This window comes from Rhinolophus ferrumequinum (assembly GCF_004115265.2).
Source record: "Rhinolophus ferrumequinum isolate MPI-CBG mRhiFer1 chromosome 3 unlocalized genomic scaffold, mRhiFer1_v1.p scaffold_36_arrow_ctg1_4, whole genome shotgun sequence".
Classification (NCBI taxonomy): domain Eukaryota; kingdom Metazoa; phylum Chordata; class Mammalia; order Chiroptera; family Rhinolophidae; genus Rhinolophus; species Rhinolophus ferrumequinum.
Window position 1 is genome coordinate 1,360,286 of NW_022680354.1, and position 21,571 is coordinate 1,381,856.

A 21,571-nucleotide genomic window follows, 5' to 3' on the forward strand; every position below is an offset into this window, starting at 1 on the left:
CAGAGTAAACGCACCTGAGACATGAGACAGCAGAGTCTAAACCCGGCTCTCAAACTGTCACAGAGGAATCATAGAAATGATTCCTTCTGGGTTGCGCCACACACCCGCTGGTGGCAGGTCCGATTGGAAACCCAGGTGCCCCAGAGTTGCTCATTCAGACGGTCCAAAGGCCACACTTCAAGAAACTGCCAAAAACATGAAAGAAGAGAAATAGTCTCTGTCCTTCAATTTGCAAGGTCCTTCAATTTCCATTTGTCACAATGGAATTCGTGTTTCATATAGTTACACAGAGCAGTGTTCCTGAGATCACGGGGACAGAAGCCAGGCCCCACAGGCTGCTGCCCTCGACCCAGTGGACGAAGGCTTTCACTTCTCAGGAAGCCCCCACTGCACTCTGCCACCCCTCCTGCTCTCTGATGGGCTTGGACAGGACACACCACTCCTGCCATGTGTCCAAAGAAGTGGTCACCAAAGTTCACGACGACGTATGTACAAGAATGCTCACCACAGCACCTTTTATAGCAAAGTTGGGAAATGCCCAATGTCCATCCACAAAGGTCTGCGTAGTAAATGTGGTGGGGCCTCTCAGGCAGCCAGGAGAAAGAGTGGAGCAGATCAGTAGTCACTGACATGCGAGGACAGCTGAGTCGTGTCATTAAGAAAAGGTGACAGAGTCATATGCATCACATAAGCCCATTTTTACGAGAACTAATTCATGCTCTCTGTTCCAGTTTAGGCCCAGAAACAAAACCACAGGAAGGGTGTTTGCCTGGGGCTGTTTGTGGTTCTTTGAATGGAATGTAGGCAGGGCTGGATATTAGGGGGTTTTGTTTTCCAATCTTTTCCCACTTGTCCATTGTTTCATTTTTTTCACTAGACTGCATGTATTGTACAGATGGGGGAAAGAACAGTAGGAGAGGTGTTTCCTTTAGTGGAAAGTTGTCTTGCTGTGAGTTCTTGAATTGCTGTCGTTTGTAGTAAGGAAGGAGGTACCCTGACCCCTCAGGCCTCAGCAGGTCTGTTTATCTGCCCAGAATCACCAGGATTCCTGCTGCTGTTACACAATGACGGAGCCACGGAGCCACGTTCTCCTTCTTTTTCTGTTCCTTCTGTCCCGGGGGAGGAGGGAGCACGGCTGTAAAAAGGATGCTTTCTGTGTTGGGAAAGGGCTGGTTTTGAAAAGACCCTACAGAGTATTTTGATTCGTACACTACAACTCAGAAGTCCAAAGCGAATGTCACTTACCCTTGTGGTTACATACACGTTACTTTCCCTCTGACAGAGAAAACGAATGAGATCATTTAAACGACTTCTTCACAACCTTCACGATCCTCACCCGACGTCTATGTACAGATGTTTGTGCGATGAATGAGCCACAGGAGGACAGTCCGCATTTGTATCAAATCGGCGTCAGGGGCTGGTGACCCTGGTGACCCTGACGCTCACTGAGGCCCTGTCACCGGGTAGCCCTGGTCCCAATGCTGCCAGCTGTCCTGCAGGAATAACGCGTGGGGCCGGGCGAGCATCTGTTCTGAGGAGCAGCCTCAGAAGGCCTTACTCCTGCCATGCAGGTCCTCCACCGTTGTCGTCTTCTTATTTTTTTAGGATTTTCAACACAGCCATTAGCTTCCAGCGGTCCAGGCAATGGCACCCAGGAGCCTGCAATGCCACAGACCTCCCTGCGGGATTCCTGACGCAGGCCCTCCTGACTCTGCCCTGTCGCAGGGAACTGCAAGCAGGGACAGTCATTACAGGGGACGAGGGCACTTACAATGTCTCCACGCCTGCTGCACTATCGGACGAGAATGACCACGTCCCCTCTTTTCCAGATGACGAAGTTGAGACAGTGCATGTACAAGGCTCCCAAGCACACGTGGCCAGGGCTTCCCAGGGACGGGGGACGGACGTGGACCCGGCCGCCCATTTCCGGTGATTGGTGCTTCACCCCCAGTGCCCTCGCATCTGGAGAAGGACCCGTTCAAACACACCTGAGCTGTGGGACAGTCACCAATGGCCCAATCGGATCCTCTCAGGACTGCGACGTAACACAGGCCTAGACACGCTGGGCAGCGGCAAGACACAAAGAGGAAGTGGTGGGCACGGTGTGGGAGAAAGGAGAGGAAACGAGAGCGGGAAGTAGGGGCACGGGCCACCGTCTCGGGTGCCCACGGGGACTGTGCTTGGGAAACGGCAGGGGCAGGCCCGGTGGTGTGGAGGCCGCCTGCCCAGCGTCCTGTCTCCAGCTATAGAGGTGCCCGGTAACTGAGGTGGCCCACTACGCAGGTTCTGGACATCAGCAGGCGGGAGAGAACTCACCTGTGTGCTGGGACCCCGATGGCACCCGGCTGCATTGTCACGGCCATGCGGAGGCCTGGGGTGTGGGGTCAGGGCTGCCCTTCCCCAGCAGGCCTGCCCCTCTGCTCTGGGGTCCAGGCACACAGAGGGCGGCTGGTGGATCCACGTGGACCCTGCTTTGCAGAACTCATGCTTTTACAAGCAACCCCAGGTCCAGAGGTGGGGAGACTGCAGGAGGCCCCAGCGCCAACTTCACCGTGGGGTTACGAGGCAGGTCCCCCGTTAATGGCACTGAGCTTTCTGTCTCAGTTTGGGGTCCTCTTTAGAGCACAGACAGGGGAGGCTGAGCAATCTGTCCCCAGATCCACCCAGGGCCGCTGCTCCCCGTGCGCAGAACCAGAGTCTGTTCCGGCTGACCGCCCCCCACATCATCCCACCCCTGGGCTTCCTTTACCAGCGGCCGGGGACACACCTGGTCAGCCAGCCGGCCTGGCTGGGGCTCCAGCCTCGTGAATGACAAACACCTGAAGGTTTTGGTAAACATGCACTCTGGGCTCAAGGCAGGTGTTAGCTGTGGTGGGGACAGCCACCACAGTAAAGGCCGGCCTGCCACTCCCTGGGTGGCTGCAGCAGGGTGCTCTCTCTGTCTCTCTGTCTCTCCTCTTCCCTTCCTCCCTCCCTCCCCGCCCCCCTCTGCAGTGGGTGTGAAGGGAGACACTGCCCACAGCGTCTGGTACCAGGAGAACCAGCCTTAGGAACAGGGCCACGGTGACCTTGGAAATGCTCTGATTCATCCATCCACAGTCCACGCCTGCCACACTTCCGTTTCCTGGTGTGTGAGCTAGTGCATTTCCTTTTTTCTTTCAACACCAGTTTGAGTCAGAGTTTCTGTTTCTTGTAGCTGAAAGCACCGCCTGTTCCCTTTCTGGGTAAAATCCATTTATCCACAGTCCTAGAACCATAAAATCAAGGATGCTATGAGACAGGGATGAGCGCCCGACCTTCCCCTGACCTTCCCCCCGGAGGAAACCCCAGGCGAAGGGCTCCCACTCCCCAGCGCTGGCCAGCCCTAGATAGAAATCCAGCGGCATCTGCTTAAACCCCAGTGCTTTTGTTTGTAAATGTCTTTCTTAAGAACATTAGAACACTGCATGTTACTTCTTAGGCCTATTAAAATATTCAGTCTGTCTTTGTCTCCGTGGGTTGAGGTTAGGATGTGTGAATAGCAATCCAGACACGGCTTACCCAAAGTGGGGCATGGTAACTGTCAAATAGTATAAGCACTTAGCAGGGGGGAAATTCCAGGCAAAAAAATACAAACGCAGACTCTCGTGGATTCCTGCCACGCAGCCTTACGTGTCGGGATGTGATGGAGATGAGTCTTCTGGAGGAGAAAACGACATCCTCAGACCCCAACGCCAGTCAAATTTGGATATCTGTGTAAAGACAGGCTTGTGTACTTAAATGATATTCTTGTCTTTTGATCCAAAAAGGGCATTTAGTTAAAAGCAACAGGACTCATGTCAGCTCCACAAGAACTTACAAAGTATATACTTTCCTGGAAAAACTTAACTTGAAAACACCCAACCGAGATAAAAAGCAAAAAGTAGCTCAAGAATGTGAAACTCACACCATGGACACACTGGCCAGGACCACCGAGTCAGTTAAAATCAAATAAAAAACTTCTAAATGTACCAAGTTCCAAGAAAAATACAGTATTAAAATGTGACCCAATAATCCAATCAGGAACAGAAACCCAGATTAAGTGAAAAAAGCCAAGAAGCTGAGGGTGGCGGTATGTAGGGCAGGGAGGAGAATAAACGGCCCTCCAGTCTTTCTCTCTCTCACACACACACACACACACACACACACACACGAACACACACACACGAACACATACACACGAACACACATGCATGTTAACATACACGTGCACACACACACACACAACTCACTTTACTGTTTCAAAAATATAAGTTAAATTAGTTTGGAAAACTTAAATATACTCACTAGTATAATTTAAAATAGGATATGTGATCTTCCAAAACACAAAAAACAATAATACCGAGTTAGGAAATATGTTTTATTCATGCTGTACAATTCTCAAACTTTAGTATTTTCCCCATAATTTTAGCCATATTTTCTTACCACATATAGCATCATTATCTTGTTTTTCCATAAACTGGCTCGCTTTTTCACTTAAAAACATAATACAGCCTCTTTCTTAAGCAAAATTAACTGCCAAGCCATGGGTCTGCAGTATTTTTTCTTCCTAATAAACATTAAAATAAATAACCACAAAGACAAAAGTATTCATACATGTACTATCTGAAGTTACTTCCTAAAATCCTAACGATATCTATCCCACTCTTAGAAATATTTACCCAGTACTTAAATAAAAGCTGATAAGTTTATTTTCTTTTCACTCATCATAAGTCAAAAAGAATATAGATGGTTTTAGCAACATATGGCTTTTGAAATGTGAGGTCTTGGAAGCAGAACCCCTGGTCCTCCACAGGGATTATACACCAAAAGTGTGCTCAACAACGTGACAGCACACAAATGCATCCGGAAACCCTGGCATCTCACTGAGATTTTTTTCTGTTGCCTGCTATGTCCCAGGTGTGTCCATGGTCATGGGGCCACCCCACAGGGTGTATGTGGTCATGGGTCACCCCACAGCGTGTCCACGATCAGTGGCTGAGGAATGTGGGTGTCCCCTGGGCAGGACAGCAGGACAGTGGTGTGGACAGTAGATCCCAGCTCACTGAGGGCCTGGGCCCAGCTGGCACAGACCCCGGCTGGGACATGCTTGGCAAGGGGAGCTGACACTGCAGTCCCCATCCTCACACTCCTCTGTGACCCCTGTTGGCACGTCTGGAGTGACTTTCAGGAGCCTGTGACGCCCCGACAACCCACTCGCCCTGCCAGAAGAGTGTAGTCTCAGCCAGTGGTTAGCAGGGAGAGAGGACGTGCGCGTGCATGTGTGAGAGAGGGTGTGACCGCAGGCATGTGTGTGTGAGGTGCACGAGCATACGTGACTGTGTGAGAATGTGTGAGCGTGTGTGTGAGGGCGCGGCACGTACTTGACGCTGCCGGTGGCTGCCCATCCTGCCTGGGGGCCTCCATCCCGCGAAGTTTTGCTCAGGTGCCCGTCTCCCACACTCCCACACACCCCGGGAAAGCCGACCGCTGACAGGCCATCCCAGCCCCATCTCGGATGCGGCTTCATGGGCCTTGGGTCCACTCAGGCCCAAGAAATCCGAGGCGCACAGGTTCTCTGAAGGGGTCCTCCTGTCTTCCTCTGGACATCATCAGGAGCTGCTGCGGTCACGTTGAGACCACCTTTGGCTGAGGGACAACATGCTGGCCCTGAGAGAGTCCAGGAGACAGCAGCCCACCCACCCTGAATGGGGCACGTGACCACTGCAGTCAGAGGGATTCTTGGTATGGCCACCAATGCATTGCGCTGAGGGCTTCGAACACTCTACCTACTCTTAAAGGGCGACCTCAGAAAGCTTCCAGAAACTTCTTGAAGGCAAGAAAGCTCCTCCTCACACTTAGGATCAAATGTCACTGCCTCTTAGGGGCCTTCTCTGAACCCTGTCTGTTGTCGTATTTGTCCCCTTCCTTATTAGTAGGACTAGCTTTGGTCACCCCCACCTGGAGGCCCTGCTCCTCCCTCCACACACCTGCCCACTTCCTCCCACACCTCACATGGCAGATCAACCATCAGCTCTCTGGGAGGCTCTTGGTCTCAGCTCCCTCCCCACTGGACGGCTCACCCATTTCGCGGTGCTCATCTCACCCCAAGGCATAGTACTTGGTACACAATAAATATTCACTATATAAAGACACAAATGGGTAAAAAAATGGATTTCATTTAAAAGTCTCTGTATGGTATCTTCAACATTCCATATTTTATTCAACTTTGAGCAAAATTTCAATTTTCTTTATTTTTTGATGACGTTTACATAAAATGTATGTTAGAAAATAAAGATATCAGAGTGAAGGGAAAGAAAAAAAGCCTAATAAGATAAAACCAGAGAGAAGAATAGCAAACAAAAGAAATCTAAGTAAGCTTCTACTCTGTTTCTGAATTTGGTCTAAAATTTAATTAAGAGCTTCCTAGTTGCCAAAGCAAAAAGGAACACCCAATTGGTTAGAAGAGTAATCATTACTTATAAGATTTTTGCTCAATTTTGCTGATATACTTACAAAAAACTATCCAGAGCACAGAGGTATCAACAATAGTTTTCTCTGCATTGTAGGCTTCGGGGGGATTTTTTCCACTTGTACATTTCTATACTTTCCAAATACTCCAAAATGAACATGTCTGTCAGACAATATTGTTTCATGTTGAATATCTATTGCTGGAGTGATAACCACAAGAAGCAACCACAAAATCTATAAGACAACTACCTGCTTTACTCACGCGTCTGGGTATTGTCTGGGCAGTTCTGGGACCTGGGCTCAGGGGGCATCCATGTTTGCTGGGTCTGCTAGGTAGCCTTGCTGAGCTCTGCTGAGGGAGCCCTACCCCTCGTCAGGACTGCGTGGCCAGCGTGGCTCGGATCCACGGGATCTCTCAGGCTCCAGCTGGCATGTTCCTGGGCTGGTGTGGGGTTCGGAGGGAAGGTGCAAGTATACAAACCCACTTAGGCTTAGGCTCACAATGGCACCCTATATTCCATGGCCAAAGCAAGTTAGAAGTCACCTCGGGTCCCTCGGGTCCCTGGGGAAGGAGGTCTCTCTTGACAAACGCAACTGCAGCCACATCGCAGAGAGCGTGGAGATGGCAGGGTGAGGACCTGGGTCCATGTTTGCTTTCGGTCTACATTTCCCAGCTTCCACTCCTGTTCCCAATAGCTCTCCACTGCGGCCTAGAAACCCACAGATTTGCTGTCTCTGTCTCCATCGCAGCTTGGAGTGGGCATGTGTCCCAGCTCTGCCCAAGGATACCAAGGACAAGTGCACTACAGGCAGGTGAGATTCCGGGAATTACTTTTCCTCCGAGAGGGAGGGAGGGAGGGAAGGAGGGAAGGAGAAAGGGAGGGAGGGAGAGAAAGACCAGGAGGTTCTGCCTGTTGTCTACAGCCACCTCCTGCATTCAGCCTTCAGGTGTTTATATCCAGGAGAAAAAAAACTAAAGAATAAAGCATTTAAAAACAAAGTAAATGTCATAAACCTTTCTAAATTTTTGCAACATAATGCAGGAGGTGCTTGGCAGTTTAGAATTTCACTCCCAGCCAGTGTCCTACTATAAGGAATTGAAGTGTGTGTAACGCGTTATCCTAATTATTCCATTTCTAAACATCTTAGAAAGTTACTGTATCTCGTGCCAGTGTTTCGTGCAGTTCCCCACTGATGGAGTTTTGTATAAATGGAAGGAGGAGCACAGGCTGTGACACATCGGAGAGCAGAGGAAATCAGACAGGCAAAGGGAAGGAGGGCTTTGGGTTTTACTCTTCTCATTGGCTCCTAGGAATTATGACCGTCTGTCTTTCTGTCTCATCAACAACAAAAAAAGAGCACAACGACTCTCTGGAACTAAAACTAATAGTGTACCTTAAGTCACTTTTATTTATAGGCAGAAAATGGCCAAGACATGCACAGAGAAAGGGCGGCCGGTGTGGCCGACGAGGCATAATCCCAGAATCCTGGCACTGCCTGACTTCTCTGGTGACCACTTACTGAGATGGAGCCACCACGCTGGAATCTGATGGCCTCATGATTGCATCGTGACCATGTGAACATGGCTATATTTTGAGGACTGCTCAGCCAGGCTCAGAGCCGTAGAGTGTCATGTTATGCGTTGTGACATTTTGCTAAATTATGACAAGATGCACCTGGCAGGAAGGAAAGAACTGAGTGCTGCAGGGAGGCCAAGGGACCCCCCAAGCGTGCTCCTGGGAGGGTGACAGGCCTCCTGGTGTGCTCACTCACGTCCAGGAGGACCCCGTGGTGGCCTCCACCAAAGCAGATGATGGAGCTGTGTCCTGTCAGCCTCCTTCCACAGCACCAGTCCAGGAGAAGGACTGGCACTGGGCTGGCACCAGGGCCCCTGACATCACCATGAGGCCCTCAGCAAATCAGCAAGAACATGGCAGGATTTTGCATCAAAACTCCCCAACTCAAAAATGAGCCAAAGCTGAAAGCATCTGGGTGCTCACCAAGGATGCAGGGCAGGGCAGAGTAGACAGGGGTTCTCCTGCACCTTCACCTCCCACAGGGTGTTAGCTGAAGGCTGTTGGAACAGCCTGGTGCCAGCCCCACTACACCCCTCCCCCACCCCACTGGGCTGAGCACCAGCGTGGGTCCCCATCTGCCACCCCAGGCCAACGCCTCCCGAGGGCACAGGCTGAACTTCGTTCTGACGCTTCCTTCCTTCCGGGATAATGAAGGCTGCTCTTCTTCCTGGGCATTTTTGGTGGCCAGCTCCTGGAAGAGATTAAGCAACAGAGCATTTGGCACCTGCCCAGTGGCCTACGAATAGCCTATACTTTTCTTACTATCCGGGGGACAAAAGGGGTTGGGTGTCTATCTAACATACTACAAGAGCTCTTGCAAACCGCTCTAGGCCTGTCTTGACTTTTGTGTTGAGACTTGGGAAGGGAGAGACAGAGAAGGGCAAAAGGAGGAGAGGGTGAGGAAGACCTCGGGTGTCACAGAAGGTGAGTCATTTGGCCTAACAGCTACAGCTCACAGGGGTCGGGACTGGGATTACGCCCAGCTCGGTCTGACTCCAAAGCCAGTGATCTTTAAATCAGTGACAGAAGACATAAGTAAGAGAATGGAGCTATTAGCATCCATAACTCAGTTACTCTAAACTCCAACCTAGAGAAATTGTGCAGACGGCCCAGGGCCTAGGAGGCCGTCCTCATGTTTTCATTCACTCCGCATTCGGGAGCAGCGCTCTGCCCTCAGTGAGAAGGGAGGGAACCAGCTGCTTTCTATGTTGCTGTCCCGGTTTTAAAAGCTTAGGAGCTAATTGAGAACATAAGCCAGGCATCCATAAAAAGCCCAGTAACATAAATGCCAGACAGATGACAAGTGCCCACCAAGTGGTGCCAATCCAGTGACAATATTGGCTCATTAAAAACTGGGGCACAGGTCCTCACCAAGAGTCATTTTTGTGACATGAGAGCTTATTACCACGAAAAGTCTCATTTGTTTCATAGACATAAGGACTCGCCTTACGGTGAGAGACCGGCTGCCCCGGCGGGGAGGGTGCAGACATGTGACCACGGACTCCAGGAGTAGAACTGAGCATGGTGGGGACCCAGAGATAGGGCCTCGTCCCATTCCCCTCCGTATTCCAAAAGGCAAGCATGGCCTCGGCACCCACAAGCTGCTTTATTTTAAGCAAATGCATCGGCCCTGCAGGTGGTAATAAGCACTGCGGATCCGGGGGTGGTGAAACACGATGACACACGCAGGAGACTTACAACAGTGAGCGGGCACGCACAACAGAACCATTCCTTTACGTATTTGTCCTAAATAAAGGCTTTTTGTCTTGGGACAAACTGCTGAAATATCCTAATAGGCTAGCTCAGAATTAATGACTCCTTTTTGATATGTGATGACCTCTATTTTCAAAAACGGTGTGTCCTTGGATTAAAAGGGGAAAGAAACTGCACCAGCCCACTGGTCACACTCCAACCTGGTCATCAAGGAGACACTCGCCCAGTGTTTAGGAAAGGCCACTCCCGGGAAAGAGGTGGGCGGTGCCTGGGAGGGCCCTGTACTCCTGACGGGTTTGTTCCTGGTGCCAGGTCCTAGGCTGGTGTGGTGCCAGGCACAACGCTAAGTAAGGGCTTTCTGTCCACATGCGGACCCAAACCTCTCCCGCCTGCTGTCTCGGCTCGGTGAAGGCCTGGAGGGAGATACTGGGGGAGATGGCAGAAACGGTCAGGGCGGTGTCACAATGCAGAAAAATTCTTCTTGCCTGAGCAAACCAGCCCCGCCTGGCGCTCTGGTCTCACCACGTGATGACTTAGGCTTTTGAATGTCCTTTCCTGTCCGCTGGCTCACCAAACCCATCTGAGAAAGCTAAGTGCCATTTCCTTGTTCCAGGGGCACGCCTATTTCTGCAGGCTCTGTCCAACCAGAGTGACAGAAAGGGTCTCTGGGATGCTTTTCATGAATAGTAAGTTAGAATCACTGGGAAGGAACAGCTCACCAGTCGCACACATGCCAGGCCGCCTTCCCTTCAGGGAGGCGATCACCCCACATCTCTGCACCTAAGCTCTTCTGAGGCTGTGCTTTGCTGGGACACTTGTCACCATTCAGGCCAGCCGGGGAGACTGAAGAGGCTCTTTCTGTGCATTTCAAGAGCAGCCGTTGAAGAGACAGTCAAGTAACATCCCACGACTTGGAATTTGCATAAAACCACGGAAGGAAAGCAGAATGCTAGAAAGTCAGCTGTCAATTGAAGTACGACAGGTTTCAGGGAACTTGGGTATTGTTCTGAACTTTTACAACGGTCAATATCATGGCGTTATTATAGATGAGGAAACGTCCATACAACACAACCAAAATTAAAAAGAAATGTCAGGTTTCAACGTGCAGATTGAATAATGGACACCAAGTCCTGATAATTGAAGTTTTTCAATGAAAGGGGCAATACTAAATCTAATCATTAATTTTCAAAATTGAACTTTTTTAAACTCGAGACAATGGCAAGTTGTATGCCCCTCGCCACCCAAGTGCAGTCTATTAATAGAAGTTCAGAGAAACGTGAGGAAGTGGAGAGTAACATGAGAAAACTAACTGCACGGTTCAGTTTTGCTTTTGCAATTGAAGACTCGGGCACAGGTCACACACCTCCTGGGGAGCGGGCTGGTGAAAAGTTTGGGATTTGGGACGCAGGGGCGGGTGAAGGCTTTGGGATTTGGGATGCAGGGGCAGGTGAAGGCTTTGGGATTTGGGATGCAGGGGTAGGTGAAGGCTTTGGGATTTGGGACGCAGGAGAGGGTGAAGGGTTTGGGATTTGGGATGCAGGGGCAGGTGAAGGCTTTGGGATTTGGGACGCAGTAGAGGGTGAAGGGTTTGGGGAGCGAGGCGAGTGAACGGTGTGGCTCTTCACTGCCCCTCAGACAAGTGACTCTGAGCCTGTTTGCTCTTGGCTGTTGTGGGGCCCCCTGACCAGAGGTGAGTGGGGGATACCTCTCCCCTGGGGGTGGGTTGGGGATGTAGTTGCTGAATACAACTTTCTCTGTATTTCTTCTCTAACTCACTCTTTTTAAACCTTTCTACTTCCAGTTCCTTTCCCAGCCTTGGTGACTCCACGTTCCTGCTGCAGCTAAGAAGGATGCTCCCTGTTCCAGGTGGCCCCCACAGGAGGCCCTATTGTCCTGGCTGCAGGGGACAGAGGCCACCACTTAAATGGCAGACCAAAGATTCGAATCCAAGCCTTCTTTTCTCTAAACCCATAGCATATTTCCACTTAATGAGCTAACTGAATTTGTATGCATGTATCCATTCGGTGCATGTTTACCATCTAATATGCGCCAGGCCCAGCTGTGAACAAAATAGACTAAACCCCCTCCTCCTGGAGTTCACACTCTCGCCAGAGACAGAGGAAGTGCATGACACAAACGGATGGTATGTGCATTGGTGACACAATCTGTGAGCCTGGGAGACTGAGGGACAGGTGCAGTTTTAGGTGTTGCTTAGCCAGCTTTTACTTTTTTAGAGGAAATTATTCCATATGGAGCCGTAGACCAATGTACCTGTGGGAGGAGGTTAGTTCACGGTTCAGACTCCTGCACTGACCTGTGTAACAGGAGCCTCTGAGAGGTGCCATTTTAAATAAAGTGGCCTCACTGCCAAGTGACACCTGAGCAAAGATTCGAAGGTGGGGGATATGTGGGGTGAAGCCTCCCAGGCGAGGGAGGAGCAGTGCAGGCCCCAGGTGGGAACCGCCAGGTGGAGCAGGTCAGTGTGCAGGGGAGGAGACAGGAGGGGCACAGCGGAGGCCAGGTCAGAGAGGTGAGGCCCCAGGGATAGACACCGCCAGGCCACTGGCTTTCATTCCAAAAGAACAAGAATGGGGAACCATCGTCAGGATCCTTGGCTGCTTTGCTGAGAATAATCCTGGGGAGGCAGAGGGAAAGCAGAAAGACTGAGAGACAGACACCTGTGTAACACGCAGGCAGAAAACAACGGTGCCAGAATCAGGTGGGGGAGGTGAGAGCAATATCAGATCTGGGTCTGAATTTTGAAAGTGGAGCCAACAGAATCTCTGACAGAGAGACAGGCACCACGTGGGCTCTGAGGCTCCCACCTGGGCAGCTGGAGGATGGGCCCGGGCTGGGAGGCAGGAGACCCCGCTGGAGGGCTGGGTGGACCGGGAATGACGCAGAGATGCCTGGGGGCTGTCCCAGGGGAGAAAAGACACTAGGACAGCCGTGGGACCATCAGCATCTAGAGGAAGTTTAATCACATCAGTGAGGGAGGAGGAAGAAGGGGGTGGAAGACCGGCATGAGGCCACGGGGACTGCGTGGGGTGGGGTGAGGGGCTGGGGGCAACTGGCCCAGTGTGCAGGGCCCGTAAGTCCTGGAAGAGGAGGCAAGAATTGGCTGTTCTGGGAACTACCGTTACAATGTTAAATTATTTAAAATACACTGAGGGCCCTCCTCCAAATAAACACCCCACAGAACCATCAACCTGCAAAACTTCATCAATAACCAATAAGTAAAAAGCAGTTTAAAAACGTAACAGTAACATCCAAAAAGGAAAGCCTATCATTTCATGCCATTATCCTTTAAAAGTGAACTCCGGGAGAAGTACAGGCACCGACAAACGGCTCCCCTCCCTTAGAAACAAAATCTTGGGGGAAAAGACGCAATTCTGAAAATGTTTACTAAGAAACCTAAATGTGAGAAGGAACAATTAATGGACAATTTAGGGAAAGTGCATGAAAATTACCCCGGGCTCAAAGACCTAAGCCATGAACTACATGGAGCTGCAGAGAGGAGCCTGAGAATGAGCTGGGAGGGGTGGGCAGAATGACGGTCCCCGCCCAGGGTGGCATGTTCCGACCCACTCGGCCTGTCTGAGTGCAGGACAGGGGCCCAGAGCCAGGCAAGGAGGAGAGGCGGGCGTGGAAGTGTCCAAATGAGGCTCTGATTGACTGGAGGGGGGCATCCCAACTGACTCCGAGGGCTCCCCCAGGACAGGCTGTGATGTGAACTTGTTAGAATATGCCACAATCGGACTCTGGACAAAACTGCAGGGAGACGAGAGCAGATTCCAGCTCCAGGCTCCACCTCTGCCCTTGGAGCAGATAGCATACAGAACTCACCCTTCAGGTGAAACTTTCATCATGTTCAGGCACAGAGATGATTCTGAGAGAGCTGCCCACAGTGAGAGAGTGGTGAGGGAGGGGGGAGGGGGAGGGGAAGGGGGGAGGGGGGAGGGGGGAGGGGAGGGAGGGGGCAAGAGGGAGGGGGAGGGGGGAGGGAGAGAGGGAGGGAGGGAGAGAGGCGTAGGAACTCTTCAACTATTCCAGCTGTAAAGAAAAAAGGAAAAAGCAAGGAAGAGAGAAATTACACTCAAAATACAAAGGTTAAACCTACTCTTAAAACATACAAGAAATAGAAAAAGTTTCAGTAACAAATTATTTGAAATTCAACTAAAAATAAAGAGAATAAGAAATCACTGGGAAAAGAATTCAAAGACGAAATGGACACCAGAATAAAATGAAAACAGAAGTGGCAGAGATGTGGAAACAGATGGAAGCCAATAATTCGTCATTAGAGAAGCAAAGCCTGCGTCTCTCTGAAGCCACCACGAAGCAGACATATAGCTGAAGCCTGGTCAGTGACACGGAAGAAAGGCTGCTGTTCAGACACTGTCACACGAGAGCAAGATAAAAGTGACCCCAAGATAGAGATGTTCAGAGGAAAATGGCAATTTCATACTGTTTAACCTAATTAGATGTGGAGATGAGTCAAAATAAGGCTACTGGTGGTATGTCAGAATAGAAACGAATAGAACAGAATATGTACGGGTCTATAGGAAAACGTTTTCCTTTAATGAAGGAAAAAAACAAGTCTGCAGATAAAAAGGCAACTTTTTCAAAAAAAATTGGTTCACAACCATTGATCACTAAGCTTATCTGAGTGAAAGTTGTGAATTTCAAGGATGAAATGCATTGTCCGAGTGTCCAGACAGACAAAACGTGGGTGTCTGTTCACCTACAAAGGCCGGGCCTCAGACTCCTTACAGCAACCCTCAGGGCCAGGAAAGGTGCTGGTTAGCGTTAGGGGCCTCAGGAAAGGCTCCCCAAGGATTGTACCACCTTCCCCGCTACTGTCTCTTTCTCAAACAGAATTCAGCCAACAGAGCCTGTGAGCCCTGTTGAAAAACAATACTGGCTATCAAAATGGAGCCACACAGCAGTTGAATCAAAAATGTTTTGAAACTGAAGAATGCCAACGATGGAATACAAGGACACTGAATCTATTTGCATACAGAAGACTACAACTAAATGTTGTGGCTATTATGAATACAGAAAGTATGAGACAGTCTGTAACAGTGTAACCAACAGAATTTGTGGGGTTGGAGGGAAGGTTGGTGGGAGAAATGCGTGTGCAAACACAGTTGGGGAAATCATAGCTTTTGAAAAAAGTTATAACATTAGAAAACACTTAAAATTTTTTAAATGAATGTTGATACTAATCTCAAACTTTCCGTTTATTATTATTTTTTTTAGGAACTAATATCACTTACGAAAAAACATGTGTCTTATCCATTCCCTTTTCATTTTCAGTTTCGTTTTGTTTGGTTAAACACAAACACTACGAAATCTAATTAACTGGTGTATTTTAAAATCGTGGCTCTCTTTTGTGTAAAATGATTTCTGCCTACTCTTCAGTTAGAATAGACATTTACGGAGCATGAACAGTAGTGATTCTGAGGAATGAGATTTGGGGTGAATTTGCTTTTCTGCACATACAGCACGCTCATCAACGCAAGTTATTCTCGAAAGAGAAGAGAGAATGTCTGTTACTGTGTGGCTCCCAGCCTGGGTGAACACCGTGTTCATCCAGGATTTCCTCTGCTTCAAGTAGCAATTTGCCCATCATCGTGTTGACCTGCTCCACCTTTTTTAAACATAGAAACTTGTCATCTCCATCCAATTAAAATAATCTGAGAATATACCTCATAGTCAAAACTGTCCTTCTGTTAAGCCAAAGATGGTCATTACACCAGCGGGGTAGTCATCAGTCAAGAGGTGGCCTGGCTAAATGACAGTGTTGGACCAAACCAAAGCAAAGCAAACCCAAAAAGGACTTTGGTTGAGAAATTGTGATTCGCCCACAGCAGCTGGCCCAGGAGCTCCTCTCTGCCTTCATTGAGGTGACGGACATAGCCAATCCCTACCATGATGCTTGCACAGGAGGGCAGGTGTGTGGAGCAGGTGACACACACTCCCCCGAGTCCTGTGGAGCCCGGGCTCATGCAGGCCCTGTGCCTGGCACCGGGCACACCAGGATGAATGAGACAATCTAGCTGGGAGAACAGCCAGCCGGTCCAGGTAAACAGGCGATAGTGTGGACACATGTAACACATCCCTGGGCTTCTCGTAACGGGGCGGTCAGGGAAAAGGGTGGGCTAGAGACAAAGAGAGAATCAGGAGGGGAGAAGCTTTGTATCCCACACAGTCAGGAGCTCACTCCTGGCACTTACTACTAAGTATCCAATGTCCATTCTTCTCTTCCTTTTAGTCACAAAACTCCTAGAAGTTGGAAGCAGAAATGTGCCTTCTGTGAAACTATTTCCCAGCTCCTGGCACTAGGGATGGCCATGAGTTTAAGTAGCTGTTGGGTGGGGCTTCCAGGAAAGTTGTCTAAAGGGGGCTAGTTCAGCTACCTGGAATGCAGATGTGATGGCCACAGCCAACCAACAGCCATTTTGCGACCCTGAGGAAATTTGGAGCAGAAAGACAGAAGAGGCCTGGATCCCTGGTAATGAGTGTAACAAACCAAACCTAGACGGCTTACCTCCAAATTTATTTTATGCAAAAGAAAAATAACCTTTATCTGGTTAAAGTCCGTCTCATATGTGTTTTCCGCTGCGTGCATCAGAGGGAATCCCAAGTGATACAGCTTTAAAGATGCTATTAAAAAGTCAGCTATGTTTAACGTGAGTACTATTACTCCGCTTCACCTTTATTTCTGTTTCCCTAACTGCCTACAGCATTTGTGCTGTGCACTGGATAATTTACCCCTGAATTACATGTATATTTATCAGTTACTCACTAGCGGCATGATAGATGATCCCTGCCTTACGACGGATCATAAGCCCAGTGCACGGATGTGCACACGGTTCTCACAAGCCTTCCGGGTGCACCCTGGACTGACCGGTCACCACAGCGGTCCTCTCTTCTCTAATTTGCTGACTCCGCACCGCAGGGGGAAAGGAGTGCTTCCATTGTCTGTTGCTGCGTAGCAGAGCCCCCCGAAACCTGGGGACTGGAAACAATAAGGTCTCAGTCTTATTTTCTGTGGCTTGACTCCCCTGAGCTGGGGCCTGACCATGCTGAAAATTCAAGATGGCACACTCACATTCAGGAGGCTGACCTCACACACACACACCCCATGGGCGCACAGCACCTCCACTCTCTGCCTGTGACTGGGGTTCACAGGGACACTCTGCCCAAGGGGAGTGTCCCAGGCCCGAGACAGTGGGAGCTGGGGACAGCTCCAGGCACAGCCTCAGAGTCACGGAAGCGCGTTCTGCTGCCAAAGCAAGTCACAGATGTGTGCACTTCTCTCCCCGCGTGGAGGAAAAGTCTGCTTTAGTAACAGTCTGCTAACAAAAATGTAAGCAACAAAAATATTTTGTGGTCAAACTTAACAGTCTTTGACTTCTTGGTCCTTTGGGTTCTTGCTGAAGAAGGCCTTCCTACCCCTGAAAGCTGAGACATACTCTCATTTGACTTCATTCATTAGCTTTGGAATTCTCTTTATAACATGCAGTTCTTCATATGCAAATTACTTTTATAAATACTGTGAACTGGGGTCCTGTCCCCTCAAATATAAACGCCTGCCCCAGCACCATTTACTAAACAGTGCACAGCGCCCTCACTAATTTGAAATGGATCCAGACTCTCGGCTGTGCACCCTTAAGATGCTTCCTCCCTCCAGCGCCACACTGACTCAAACCCGTCAGACTCAGTAGGGTAGATGTCCCCTCTCAAAGCTCTTTCTCGCAACGTACGTGCACCTTGGGCTTTACTGACCTTAACCTTTTGTTCCACACAACCCCAGAATGTTGCATCATAGTAAGCGACTTGTAATTTGCATATATTGTACATAGAGCAATTTCTGTCAAGTATGTTCAAATCCGTGACCTTATTTGATTTTCCTCAAGCCATGCACTGTTATAATCCTCATTCACACGCCTGGGAAGGCATACAGAGAAGCTGCGTAACTCATCTGTGGTCACACCGATAGGTCCAGTAAATGGCCGAGGAAGAGGAAGCAGGACTTTGGGTGGGCCAGCCCCCGCCTCCCACACCGTCTGTTCTGTCCCGGCGAGTGCTGCTGAGCTCTGCTTCTGCGAGTCATTCCAGCGAGACGCTCAGCAGCCTCCCATTTTCTCTGTCTTGGTAAAGCTCGCCTTACTGTATGTTCAGCTGTTCTCCAGGGAGGAGAGCCCAGCACAGGCCCAGGGTCCTACCCCAGTCCTACTGCATTGCTGCCCAGGGACAGGACGGAAGTCTTGCCGGCTCGGTTTCCCCCAGAGCCTGTGCCGCAGAGGTGCTGGGGGGCGCTGGGCCCCACCGGGCAGGACTTGGGTTTGCCGTGCAGGTCACTGAGCCGTGCCTGGAGTTGCTGGACTATTTACAATCTGTCTGTCTCCACAGGAAATGCAGAGAGAAAGTCCAGGGTGATTGGCAGGGAAACTGAAGTCCCGCTTGCCAATTCTCCTCTCCTCTGCAAACACATTAGGAAGAAGCCCGGAGGTCTGAGCCAGTTTCATGAATCCAGCCTCACACAGAGACCTTCATCTTAAAACAGAAACTGGAGGTTCCAGATTTCACAGCTGTTTGCTTGGCTAGAACTTACCCTGAGTTCAAAAGAAGAAAGGAAATCCTGGCTTCGAAACGATGACTTCACAGGACAACACCTTTTAATTGTGACAAGACGGCATCATTGACCTGATAACACCCAGAACCCAGATGTCGTTTAACTGAAGGCTGACACCAAGGCCGACCCGCCTAGGTCGCGTCCTTGTTAGGGGAGCTAAGAGTGAAAAATGCTCTCCTTTCTGTCATAAGTCCCCAGTGTTTAGATAATTTTGAAAAAAAATTAATAACTTCCAGAACATATTAGTTAAATGGCAATTGACTAGTAATCAACGTTGACACAGAGCTGTGACAGGAGACACTGAGGCCGAGAGACACTCAGAACCCCTGCCTGGCTGGCGTTTCTGGGTAACAGGATGGGGGCGGGGCTGGGTTGGGACATAGGGACATGGGGACACAGACACAGGTCCTTCCTTCCTTTCCTTCCCTATCTCTTCCTCACTGTCCTTTTGCGAAGAAGACATCAAAGAGAAAACATTCAAAAATGCTTCTCAGAATTAGGACCAGTGTTCATTTGTTATGTAAATACCGAGCACCAGTTGGGTGGTCCACGCTGCTGTGGGCGGGGCCACGCGGCAGAGCTGCCCATCAGTCAGGGAGACTGACAGCTGGACACGCAGTGCTCACACGCATTGGGGGCCCTGGCTGGGGGCCTTCCTCTGAGTCCTGTCCTCGCTGGTAAGTGAGCACGCAGCTCTTCAAAGAAGGTTTGGGACAGACACCAGGCCTCCCCCAAACCCTGAGCCAGCTCAGTGGCCTGTCTCTGCTTTTCCGTGTCTCCATCTGTACTGGACATCAGACAGCGAGCCCTGTACTGAGGTGCACCAGGTACCTGTTCACACCTTGGGCCACCGGCTCACTTCCACACCTTTTCTCCAGCCATGAAAAGGACTGGTGGGCCCAGAGCGCTGTGTGTGTGCGATCCCAATCATCCGTCACTCAGGTCGGTGATATTAGCAGGAGCACGTTACAGACGTGGGGGTGGGGGGTGGTTGTTTCAGGGGCATTAAATTATGTGCGTGTGTTCACCTGCCCAGCCTCACCCCTTCTGAGAAGTCACTTCCCGCTCCATGTTGACCTGTCATTCATGGGGCTTTGTGTCCCCCCTGTAGATGGGCAGGCAAGACCCAAGCCAGTCCCACTGGGGAGAGTTTTCTCTTCTCTCTGGAGCTCCCCCCTCAAGGAGCCAGAGAGCAGAGCCAACACAGGGGTGAGGCGGGCGGGGGACAGACCCAGTTCCAGGAGACAAGTCTTTCCTTCTGGGGCTCACTGGAGTTGACTTCTGTGACATGCAGCCCTGTGCACAGCTGACAAGGAGCAGAACTGGGATCTGAGCCCGTGTTCCAAAGTCTAGGCTGTCATGGAGCCTGGATCCCGGAGCTTTCCACATTCCCCGGGGACACTGGTTATTTCACCTCCACTGCACTCTGGGCCCCGTGGCTGTCCCTTCAGCCACAGAGGGCCAGGCTCTCAGCCCGAGCAGCCTGTCCCACAGGGGAACGTGGGGCTGTGTGCCCACAGACACACTCGTCTCCCCTGCTCTGTGGCCTGGCTCTTCCCCAGCGTCCAGCTGTTCTCTCTGGCTGCTCCGTCTCAGTCGTCCCTTCCTTGCAGGAGCTTCTCTGGCATCCCAGGCTGACCTTGTCCGTGCCCTGGCCCCTCTCACTGCCCTCTTGCCCCCCTTTTCCCCATGGTCATCCGAATGCTAATGAAGCTCCCGCCCAGATCTCTGCATTGACCTCAAACCACATACACACTCGCTACCCGACCCGTCCTCTCCTCTCACGTGTCCTAAGTCACCTCAAATGCCACATGGTCACTCACGTCCCCTCCCGAGTTAGCTGTGCTGCCTGGAATGCCTCACTGGAAGCAGACCTCCAGGCTCGCTTCTTCCCATGTCTGACCCACTCACAGTGAAGCGCTGCCGATTCTGCACCCTAATATAAACCAAAGCCATTCTCCTCGCTTTTCCCCACACCCACCTGTGTACAGAACAATTCCACCATCTCTCACCTGTGCCGCCTGCGTCACCTGGGCCCCTGTTATCACAGCCTCCCCTGACGTGGCTACAGCGTGGGGAGCCCTGGCGTGAGAACAGTCTCCCTGTGGGGTGTTGGCTCCCAGGACGTTTTTCCAGGCGGGAGCAGCACTGCCCTGACAACTGAGCTGGAAAGTGTCTGCACGGAGGCCTCCTGGGCGCTGACCCAGATCCTCCCAGGTCTGACCTGCTTACTGTGAAGCAGGGCATTTCTAAAAGGGAGTGTGATGAAGTATGGACCCCCATTGGGCCGAGCTCGGGGCTCCCGCCCTTCTCAGTGTTTGGACAGTGTGGGTTTTCTGACCAAATATTTTATTTCACACAATGGCTTGAATTCATCCCTAAGAGGCTGACATCCGACCTACTGTTTTCCGTCCTTTTGAACTCCGCTGTGTCCTTGGATCCGGATGACACTGTGCGGCTTCCTGCGGGAACCTGTCATTCCCTGGAGGGAGGAGGCCGTTGCAACCCCGCACAGCCGGCCCGTGAGCCACAACAAACCCGACCTCGCAGCACAGCCTGAACTCCCAGTGCTCCTCGGTGCCTCGCGCTTAATTACAGCATTTCCAGTTTCTTAGTCATTCTCAGACTGTGGGGCTGCCCTCTTCCCCTCGGGCACAGTGGCAGCTTCAGATCCCATGTGACCTTGAACATACACCCGAGCGGATGCCAAGGGCGGGCGGGGCCCTCACTGCAGGCTGGGTGGGGCCTGTGAACAGACCTAGGCGTGTCCCCTGGAGCTACACTGTGCCCCTCAGACACCCTGACTCGCGGGCATGGGACAGAGGCCAGGGCACAGCGTTCCACCCACCATCAGAGGGCCTGATATCCGGGCCTCCAGGAAGGCAGCGCTCCCAGACACCCACTCCCGAGCCAGCGTTAGGAAGTGCTGCTGTGCAGTCACTGCACCGGGCCCCAGGCGTGTACCACTGACTGACGGGACATCACCAGCGGGGAGTCCACTTAGCTGGAGCCAAGATGAGTTTCAACTAGATGCCTGGCGGTGGCATGCCGTCCCCAGGGCAGCAGAGGGCCCGGTCCCCAGGGCAGTGACATGAGGCACCTCCACTCCTCTGTTAGACTCATGTCCTTAAACATTACATGTCCCCATTTCACAGTTGAGGAAAGTGGAGCC